We start from the raw sequence: 11,721 nt of genomic DNA, 5'->3' as shown, positions 1-11,721 counted from the left end.
TTATTCGCAATTGCGAATTCATTTGATGACAATAAGTCGTTATTGCCACATATCGCAATGTGATATTGTTTAATTTTCTGCGGTTAGTGAGCATTCTGGAGAAGTACAATGCGCTCGCCAAGGTGTTTGGTGTGCCACCGGAAACGTCTCTACAGCCACCTTTGTCAGCAGAAAGACAGTCGCTGAATCTCATTATGTCGTGAGGACCCTCATTACTCTCACAATTACATTAAAAAAACAATTACATGTATATACCCATCGCACGGTTTCAGATAAACTTGATGACCACCAAATATAGAATTTAATAAAGCACTAAAAAGCTATTGGAGCTCCTCTTCATTAATTAAATCAAAGCCTCCTGCTGCGTAACCTTCAATACTAGCCGTGCTGCTCCACCCAGACCATTGTGACTTGCACGGCTTCTCTTTGGAATGGTTTTGACTTGGTTGGAAGATAGGTGCTAAAGTTTGTTTCACTCTACTACAGCAGTCGAGAATGTGAGGAGGATTCGTGGACTAGGTATTGCAAGTTCATATCGGCAATATCCAGGACATTCCAGTCTATTATTTCCTCCCTCCGTGAGAAAGAAGTAGCGACAAATACCGAAAAACAGCGGTAACCTAAAAACCAGAACTTGCTTTACTTTTTCATGCCCAGAACATTTAAGGTTTTTCAGCCCAATATCGGCCCACGTTGAGAGCTTCATTCTTGTCAGTTACAGGTTGTCATGGGTACATCTCGTGGGCAGCTGCGACTTTGTAGATGATGTTGCATGTTCTGGAGTCCACTACACTCGCATTTGTTGTCTGCCTTGACCTCGAGGCCCTATTTAAGTAGGTTTGTATTGACTTGCGCTACACCCTTACTAATGCGGTTCGGTGTTCTCCAAAACTCGCAACTTGATGTACTGCCGCTGGAAATATCTTGTGAGGCAAGCCAGTCCTTCGAGGACTCATTTATCTCAGTGTTAAACGATCTCTTGCTGAATTCAGGTCTTCCAGGTCTCAATGAAGCACCGTGCAGGGGGTGATTCTCATAGGAAGTCTGTTTAAGCTTTTCTGTATGCTCATATGCAATCCTTCGGGGTTTATGAGTTGAGAAACCGGTCGTTTTATATAGCTTCCCAAATGATGCGTGTTTTATGCATCCTGTTTTTGCTCTTCATGTAATGACTTGTTTGGTAGGTGCGCATTCGCACCATAAAGAGATGCAATTTCTGCCGCGAAAAGCAAAGTACTTGATTCATAATGCAGTTGGTCCAGTTGGTCTGGGTCCCCATTTACCGTTTACTTGTTTTGCTTCAGGATAGGTAAAGTCAGAAGAGAGGCAGTTCTGACGATGCGGTTTATAATGGAAGCAAGACTGAAGAAAAATTAAGACACGTTACGGGATTTGTCGGAGTAGGATAAGCGCCGAAAATGTAAAATGATGTAAGATGTTAGAAATTCTGAGAAAAATATGGGAGAGCAGTAGGGAAAGCCGGGTAGTAAAAAATATGGACAGAAACCATGAGGGGGTAATAAGAGAGATGGACCAAGAACGAAGTGCTTGGACTGAAACGGGTGTAAGACAGAGATGCAGAGTTTCGTCCCAGTCTTTCAATCTATCTATCGAAGAGGCAATCACAAAAGAAAGGTTTACGAATGAGACTAAAATTGAAGATGAAAGGATATCACTGATAACATTCGCTGATGACATTGCTGTCCTCAGTGAAAGTGCAGAAATACATGATTTGTTGACTGGAATGGTCTAATGAGTGCAGATTATGGATTGAGAGTGTATCGAAGAAAGACGAAAGTAATGAGAACTAGCAGAAATGAGAACGCCGAGACACGTAACATCGAAATTGGTCATCTGAAGCAGGTGAAGTTAAGGACTACTGCTACCCAGGCAGCAAAATAACCCGTGACGGTCGAAGCAAGGAAAATAGGCTAGCATTGGCAAAAACAGCATTCCTGACTAAGAGCACTAGTATCAAATATAAGCCTTAATTTGAGGATTGTATGTGTGGAGCACAGAGTTGTATTGCAGAGGAACATGGACAGTGGGAAAATCGGAAAAGAACAGAATTTAAAAATTTGAAATGTGATGCTACACAACAAAGTTGAAAATTAAGTAGGCTGATTAGGTATTGAATGAGGAAATTCTCCGCAGAACCGGCAAGGAGAGGAATGTAAGGAAAACACTGACAAGAAGAAGAGATAAGATAATACATCCGTTAAGATATCAGGAATAAGCTCAATGGTGCTAGAGGAAAATGTGGAAGGTAAAAAAAGAGATTGCAATATATCCAACAAAGTATTCAGAACCTAGGTTCCAAGTGTTACTCTGAGACGAAAAGGATGGCACGGTGAGGTTTAGTTCCTGTAGCAAGCTTTAGGCGGATGTTCTCACAGTAATATTTGTTTGTCATGATGCTGCCAACACGACACACAGGTAAGTCTGTTTGTCGGTATGTTCAGGTTCCAGCCGTCAAGGTAAAGTTCAGCTTTCTGTTTGCCTGCTATGAGCGAAGACAGAAAGCGATATCTTGTGTCTTCAAGGGCAGGGTGTGAGGCAGTTCTCTTGGTAATTGTCAGTCGGCATTTCCTACCGTCAAGCGTTACATAAAACTGTCTGTTTTGTAATGGCGATTCATCACATTTTTGGGCTAATGGCCCTTAAATGCGTCGTAGAGTTTTTCATAAGCGTTCTATAGCTGATGCTGTTATATACATAACTTCAACACAGCTACACCTGTTATTTGTTTGTTTCCATACAGCTTATACAGACGATACAGTAGCGCTATTGGGTGGGAGTTCTTTGTTAGCTTGCAACTTTCCCGTTTCAATAGCGCTAGTATCTTTGGTTTACTCACCATCTTTGCGATCATGCGACTGTTCAGACAGTGGTTAAGGAGATGTAAATTACATAAATGTGAACTGAAACAATCGGCTCTTTATTTGACAGGTAAGTATAGAGTTACAACTTTTGGGAATGATTTCCGGCAGGTTCTGCTGCACCGTGTAGGGATGCTTGATGCTAAACTATCTCGCGCCATACCTTTAGTCAAATCGAACGTCTGTAGCTGATGCTGTCACATACATAATATACATAACTTTACTACAGCTACAACTGTCATTAGTTACTTTTTATATAGCTTATACAGATGACATGGGAGCGCTACAGAGTGAAAGTTCTTTGGTTCGTTTGCATCTTTCATAGATTTCACCATGAGGCTAAAAACAGTCCATGCTAAATTGACTGAGGGGCAATCTACGAATCTGGTCCATTTTTTTGTAAAGGGCGCCATGGCAGAAGCAGCGTTTTAGTAGCGGTAATACATCGGTAAGTTAACATAAATGAACGCTGAACTTAACAATCGCCAAACAATCTATTTTGCATTTATTTACACTACTGCCCATTAAAATTGCCACACCACGAAGATCATGTGCTACGAAATTTAACCGACAGGAGGAAGGTGCTGTGATATGCAAATGATTAGCTTTTTAGAGCATTCACGCGAGGTTGGCGTAGGTGGCAATACCTGCAACATGCTGACATGAGGAAACTTTCCAACCGATTTCTGATACAATAATATGATTTGACGGGCGTTGCCTTGTGAAACGTTGTTGTGATGCCTCGTGTAAGGAGGAGAAATCCCTACCATCACTTTTCAGACTTTGAGAAAGGTCAGATTGTAGCCTATTGCGACTGCGGTTTATCATATCGCGACATTGCTGTTCGCGTTGGTCGACATCCAATGACTGTTAGCAGAATATGGAATCGGTGGGTTCAGGAGGGTAATACGGAACGCCGTGCTGGATCCCAACGCATCACTAGCAGTCGAGACGACAGGCATCTTATCCGCGTGGCCATAACGGATCGTGCAGCCACGTCTCGATCCCTGAGACAACAGATGGGGACGTTTGCAAGGCAACAACCATCTGCGCGATCAGTTCAACGACGTTTGCAGCAGCATGGACTATCAGCTGGAGACCATGGGTGCGGTTACCCTTGACACTGCATCACAGACAGGAGCGCCTGCGATGGTGTACTCAACGACGAACCTGAATGCACGAATGGCAAAACGTTATTTTTTTCGATGAATCCAGGTTCTGTTTACAGCATCATGATAGTCCATCCGTATTTGGCGACATCGCTGTGAACGCACATTGGAAGCGTGTATTCGTCATCGCCATACTGGCGTATCACCCGGCGCGATTTTATGGGGTGCCATTGGTTACACGTCTCGGTCAAATCTTGTTCGCATTGACGGCACTTTGAACAGTGGACGTTACATTTCAGATGTGTTACGACCCGTGGCTCTACCCTTCATTCGATCCCTGCGAAACCGTACGTTTCAGCAGGATAATGCATGACAGCATGTTGCAGGTCCTTTACGGGCCATTGTGGATACAGAAAATGATCGACTGCTGCCCTGGCCAGCACATTCTCCAGATCTCTCACCACCAATTGAAAACGTCTGGCCAATGGTGGCCGAGCAACTGGCTCGTCACAATACGCCAGTCACTACTCTTGATGAACTGTGGTATCGTGTTGAAGCTGCATGGGCAGGTGTACCTGTACACGCCATCCAAGCTTTGTTTGACACAATGCCCAGGCGTTATTACGGCCAGAGGTGGTTGTTCTGGGTACTGATTTCTCAGGATCTATGCAACCAAGTTGCGTGAAAATGTAATCACATGTCAGTTCTAGTATAATATATCTGTCCAATGAATACCCGTTTATCATGTGCATTTCTTCTTGGTGTAGCAATTTCAATGGCCAGTAGTGTACAAAACTTGCCCACAAAATATAGCAAATTTTCCTTCTGTTCTAGTTATAATATGGGAGGAGCGCACTTTTCTGATTTATTGTTTACTGTGCATCGTGCCATTATCAATAGAAATTTTGTTTTGCGGAAGCCTAAGTTACATTACTGTAGAATTGTGTTATTTACTGCCCTAGAATTTTCGTATATACACTGGCAGGGCAATACTTCATATTTTGTCTAAAGAGAAAGTGCCGCTCGAAAACGTTATTGTCTTATGAGTAAAAATTCTTCGACTCCTTGATACAGAAGTGCCATTCTACACTCCTGGAAATGGAAAAAAGAACACATTGACACCGGTGTGTCAGACCCACCATACTTGCTCCGGACACTGCGAGAGGGCTGTACAAGCAATGATCACACGCACGGCACAGCGGACACACCAGGAACCCCGGTGTTGGCCGTCGAATGGCGCTAGCTGCGCAGCATTTGTGCACCGCCGCCGTCAGTGTCAGCCAGTTTGCCGTGGCATACGGAGCTCCATCGCAGTCTTTAACACTGGTAGCATGCCGCGACAGCGTGGACGTGAACCGTATGTGCAGTTGACGGACTTTGAGCGAGGGCGTATAGTGGGCATGCGGGAGGCCGGGTGGACGTACCACCGAATTGCTCAACACGTGGGGCGTGAGGTCTCCACAGTACATCGATGTTGTCGCCAGTGGTCGGCGGAAGGTGCACGTGCCCGTCGACCTGGGACCGGACCGCAGCGACGCCCGGATGCACGCCAAGACCGTAGGATCCTACGCAGTGCCGCAGGGGACCGCACCGCCACTTCCCAGCAAATTAGCGACACTGTTGCTCCTGGGGTATCGGCGAGGACCATTCGCAACCGTCTCCATGAAGCTGGGATACGGTCCCGCACACCGTTAGGCCGTCTTCCGCTCACGCCCCAACATCGTGCAGCCCGCCTCCAGTGGTGTCGCGACAGGCGTGAATGGAGGGACGAATGGAGACGTGTCGTCTTCAGCGATGAGAGTCGCTTCTGCCTTGGTGCCAATGATGATCGTATGCGTGTTTGGCACCGTGCAGGTGAGCGCCACAATCAGGACTGCATACGACCGAGGCACACAGGGCCAACACCCGGCATCATGGTGTGGGGAGCGATCTCCTACACTGGCCGTACACCACTGGTGATAGTCGAGGGGACACTGAATAGTGCACGGTACATCCAAACCGTCATAGAACCCATCGTTCTACCATTCCTAGACCGGCAAGGGAACTTGCTGTTCCAACAGGACAATGCACGTCCGCATGTATCCCATGCCACCCAACGTGCTCTAGAAGGTGTAAGTCAACTACCCTGGCCAGCAAGATCTCCGGATCTGTCCCCCATTGAGCATGTTTGGGACTGGATGAAGCGTCGTCTCACGCGGTCTGCACGTCCAGCACGAACGCTGGTCCAACTGAGGCGCCAGGTGGAAATGGCATGGCAAGCCGTTCCACAGGACTACATCCAGCATCTCTACGATCGTCTCCATGGGAGAATAGCAGCCTGCATTGCTGCGAAAGGTGGATATACACTGTACTAGTGCCGACATTGTGCATGCTCTGTTGCCTGTGTCTATGTGCCTGTGGTTCTGTCAGTGTGATCATGTGATGTATCTGACCCCAGGAATGTGTCAGTAAAGTTTCCCCTTCCTGGGACAATGAATTCACGGTGTTCTTATTTCAATTTCCAGGAGTGTATTTAGCTGTCTCTCGCTACTTTTTTCTCATCCGACAGACAAATTAGTCTCTGCTTCACAACGCGATACCCACAGTGTCAGAATCCACACTTGTAGGTCTAACCTTTAGACAATGGGTAGGAACGGTGCTCTATAACCAGCAACGTATATTGTAACTCATACGGCCGTAGGTCTGTCCGAAAAGAAAATAAACGAAACTCTACATTTCACGGGATCAGATTAATTGGCGCTATGTATTCGTAGTCGATGGTGAAAAGGAAAAAAAAAATTCATGTCACGAATTTTTGGAATACACCCTAACATCTACTCTATGGTATACGTTTAATTACACCACTCGGTTTTATGCCCTCATCAACGATATCTGTACGAGCACTGAAGTAGAAGTTCATGAACTCTGGATATATTTGCTAGTTTAATTATGTCGTTTTGCGAGTAAATTCAGCTGATGTTCGTAATTACCTGCTTGCCATGGGGAAACAATTTCTGGCACTGTTCCTATCTGCTGTTCTTTGCACTGCAGGTTGTTTCCACGGAGAAACCATACACCTTTTATTAATGCTTTTGATCGTTACTTTCCAGCTGGGTTTTCCGAACTCCCCTGCCGCTTGTACGTACATGTGTAACGTGCAGTATTTTACTGTGATAGAAAGCGAGATCCAAAAGACCTAGTCTGGTTATTAACTTATTTATATTTTGTATGTACTTTAGTGTTACTTGTTTATAAATGATTTGATTTCTTTTGTCTTTGTTGTCAGTATGCGCTTTTAGCGCATTTACAGCATACATTTTACTCATATAACACCGCGCCTAATTTTCTTTTTTCGTGTAATTGAACCTTGCGGTAGGGGGCATTTCTGTGGCATACGAAGAGAACAGATACTCGTATGTTGAAGGTTCTACCAAATTGTCCCAGAAATCTCATAAATTTCGAACTGGTAGATAACGCGTATATCGGTATACCTGAAACCATCTTGCATGGTTTAGTAACAGTTGGATCTTCAAAGACTACATGATTCAGAGGCGATGCCAGTGAACGTTTCTAGTCGGACTAAGAGCCATTGTCACTAAGGTATTTCATGTTGTCTGGGATTTGGGTAGTTTTTCCAAAAAAAATGGTTCAAATGGCTCTGAGCACTATGGGACTCAACATCTGAGGTCATCAGTCCCCTAGAACTTAGAACTACTTAAACCTAGCTAACCTAAGGACATCACACACATCCATGCCCGAGGCAGGATTCGAACCTGCGATCGTAGCGGTCACGCGGTTCCAAACTGAAGCGCCTAGAACCGCACGGCCACACCGGCCGGCGGTAGTTTTTCCAGATTGAGATACTGAAATGATATAAGATAAATTTGAAGGATGCATTCTGTGTAATAAGAAGTATGTGTATTCTACAGTGAATCGGTTTGCTTGTATGTACGTGGTTTCCTTCATGTCCTCAGATTGTGCTTATCCCTCCTGCACATTTTCTTCGGTTAAACGTTGCATTTGTTGACTAGTTGTGCAATGACATGGAATTCTTCGTAAAAACTCAGATTGATGCAAAATAATGAAGTCAGTTTCATACTATTATATAACGTGAAATATAGGAATGTCATTATTATAACTTACATTATTTATATTTAGTTAAATTGTATGGATGTCAAAGTGCAGGTCCCGACTGCACGGACCTTATCCAAACTATAACTGTATTCAGATGACATGGCCGTAATCGCCGAAAGAAAACAAGAGCTGAATCAGCTGCTTAATGAAATGCAGTGACTGCTAGCAGATAAATATAGACAGGCACTTCCGACGTTGTGCTAGATAATGGGTGGAAGACCTCAGAAAAGCAAGACACAGTCATTATATCCGCCAACTAGAAACAGCGTCCTATAATTTAAAATGGTGCAAGATCTTAGAAATTGTCAGTAAAACAGGTGTGAAATATAGGGATAGACGGGTAGTATACAGTATTTACAAAACCAAGAGGTGGAAAAAATAAGACTGGGAGACCAACAACCAAGGGCTCGGACTGGAGAGGGAACAGGACAGGATGTAGGTTTTCACCGCTATTGTTAAAGTTGTGATATCGATGAAGCAGTGATGGAAATAAAAGAAACGCTCAAGAGTGGGATTAAAATTCAGGGTTAAAGAATATCTCTAATAAGTTTCGCCGATGACATTGCTATTCTCGCTGATGACATTGCTATTCTCAGTGAAAGTAAGGAAGATTAGAGGGCCTGTCGAACGGAATTTACATTTACATAAGTACAAATATGGAATGAGAGTGAACAGAGGAAAGACGAAAGTAATAATGAGACGAGTGATAAACTTAACACAGAAATTGTGGACCACGAAGTAGATGAAACTAAGAAATTCTGCTGCCATGGAGGCAAAATAACACATGACAGAGGAAGCAAGGGGGACGTAAAGAGCAAATTATAACATGCAAAATGAGCATTTCTAACGAAAGAAAAAACTGCTGGTATGAAACATCGACCTTAATTTTATAAAGAAATTGCTGGAAATGTACGTTTGGAGCACAACATTGTATAGAGATGAATCGTGGACTGTGGGAAAGCCTGAAGGAAATAGACAATCGAAGCGTCTGAGAGTTGCACTATAGACTTATGTTGCAAACTGGGTGGACTGGTAATTTCACAAATGAGCAAGCTCTGTGAAAAATTGGCGAGGGCATTAACGTTTGGAAAACATCGACGTAATTAGCATCTAGGTGATAGAACATGTTTTTCTGGCGATTTCCCACATCCCAATGATAGTACCCACTTCCCGCATGACATACACACTAGCAAACGTTTAGAAGACTTTCGCCCTCTTACACACAGAATTTACTCTACAGGCAGACATTTGGGGTACTCTGCTTCTGTCCTGAGAGTAGAACAGGAAGCTGGTAAACTTAGATGTTTCCTTATACCCGTAATCAGCAGCAGAAGAAGCAGCAGTTGTATATGAGAGTGCTGTGTAGGGTTATAATTGTAAGGACAGACAGCGATTTGAAACTGTATAAAATGGAACATCTACAGCCGTCCCACATTTGAGTTGCTGTTTCATGGTTGGAGACACAGTATCATTGTTGCAGGTAGTCTACGAAAATCAGTTCATTCATGTTGTCCACTGAAGAATAGTGTATACGACTGAAATTAACCCCTCAGCGTGATTTAAGATGGTACATTGAAGCACCGAAACTCGCAGCCGTATAATGAATAACATCGTAAAGACGGCTGTAGGTGTTCCATTTCATTATGTAAGTGAACAGCCGAAACCCCACAAATGTCCAATCAGAAAGGTGGACATACAAAAGAGATTGGAATGTGTTTAACACGTAATAGTGGACTGTGGGTGTAAGTGCTACTCTACGGTGAAAAGATTGACACAGGAGATTATTTAGTGGCGGGCGCAGTAGATTCACATGTTGGATGTATAAGTGGTGAATAAAATGCTCCTGAAGAAATGGATTAATTTTGCTACCTCGGAAACTGAATGGATAAATAAGGTGCAAAATAGCATCAATAAAATTGGACAAATGGGCTTTCATTAGATAAAAGAAGAACAGTTTCGGACATCTTTAATTAACACCATGAGATCAGATAACGATAATCCATAATAATGTTATAATGCGAAAGTAGCTCCGTTACGTTTTCATGTCCAAATAGCCCATGCGATTCTGATAAAATTTGGTATGGCGATGGACTGAACATTGGGGAATAACATGGGCTACTTTAGAAAGTGTATAGTACAAAGTATTTATTGATCTGAAGAATAAAATGCGAAATATGGAGACATAAGTACTTTTTGGAAAAGCTATTTACTCTTTAACTTTTGAACTTTTTTATCGAGTTGAGCCTTTATGGACTGCGTGGTAACAACCAATTTCATTTTAGTGTCTAGGTCTTCTTCTTGTTCCAGCTTTGACTCTTCCTGTCAGTATCTTCTGAGCCCACCAAGAAGTGCCTGTTTAAGCTCTTCGGATAATGGTCCTCTCCGTCTTTTGGACGTTGATGTCATTTTAAAACTTTGGTAGTTGTTCACCAGTATTCTAAATTTGTTCCTGTCAGGAATCTCTCTCTTTGAGATACCAATCTGCCTAAGATCTTTTTCACATTCTTCGAACCATCTCGGCCTTGTTTTCTTAGATTGGATGAAACTCCATATTCTTTTTGTCAGTCAGTCACCGTCCATCCTCATGAGAAGACCGTAAAATAACAATCGTCTCTTTTCAATGGATGCAGTGATAGGCTCTGTCTTGCTGTACAAGTCCTCATTTGCTCTCATTCGCCGTTGTCCATCAACCAATTTATTACCTAGGATTTTCCGTAATATCCTACGCTCTCGTTTATTACAGCCGTTCAGCTTGACATCGTCTATTCATGGTCAAAGTTTCGGACGTATATAAGACCTCAGGTTGTACAACTGTATTATAATGTCGGAATATGGCCCCTATACTCATAGACGTTTGTTGTAAGTATTCTTTGTCAGTTGGTGTGCTTGGTCTAACGTCCTCATCCTTAATTGCTTCTTCTTCTAACCCATTCTCCTGGATGACTTCACCGAGATACCTGAAATTCTTAACTCGTCCAATTTTTCCCATATTGTGAAAATTTTCTACATAATGCGATTCAAAGTAATAAATACAATGCCTATACAGTGCTGAGCGTGTTTAATCCGTACTTCCATACTAATATCAGCCACGGGCCCATCGCACTTTAGCCGCGGAGCGTCACGCATCTCTTATACGAGGGCGTGCTGAAAAGTAATGCCTCAGAATTTTTTACGTTACAACTCTTACAGCTTTTTAAATAAAAGAAACTTTATTAACATTCTACATGTTTTATCTTTATGTCTACACATTTATTTCCCAAAATATTCACCCTGGTGACGAACACATTTCTTCCAACGAGAGACCAGTTTGTTGACACCGTCACTGCAGACTGTTTCACTTGGTTGACGGAGCCACAACCTCACCTCTGCTTGCACCGTTTCGTCAATATTAAAGTGAAGTCCTCGAAGGTGTTCTTAAAGTTTTTGAAAAAGATCAAAATCGTATGGGGCGAAGTCGGGAGTGTATGGAAGACTATGACGGCGAGCCCTAGGCGTCCGATTGTTGCAGATGTCGCAGTGCTCCTGTGTGGTCTGTCATTATCGTGTTGAAGGAGAGGGTGCTCCGTGTGTGGGCGAACTCTTTCTATTTGGTGCTCCATTGCAGCACACTGTTTCGTACA

Source organism: Schistocerca americana, chromosome 4 (genome assembly GCF_021461395.2).
Source record: "Schistocerca americana isolate TAMUIC-IGC-003095 chromosome 4, iqSchAmer2.1, whole genome shotgun sequence".
Lineage (NCBI taxonomy): Eukaryota > Metazoa > Arthropoda > Insecta > Orthoptera > Acrididae > Schistocerca > Schistocerca americana.
The sequence above is the reverse complement of the archived record's forward strand: the minus strand, read 5'-3'. Positions refer to the sequence as shown.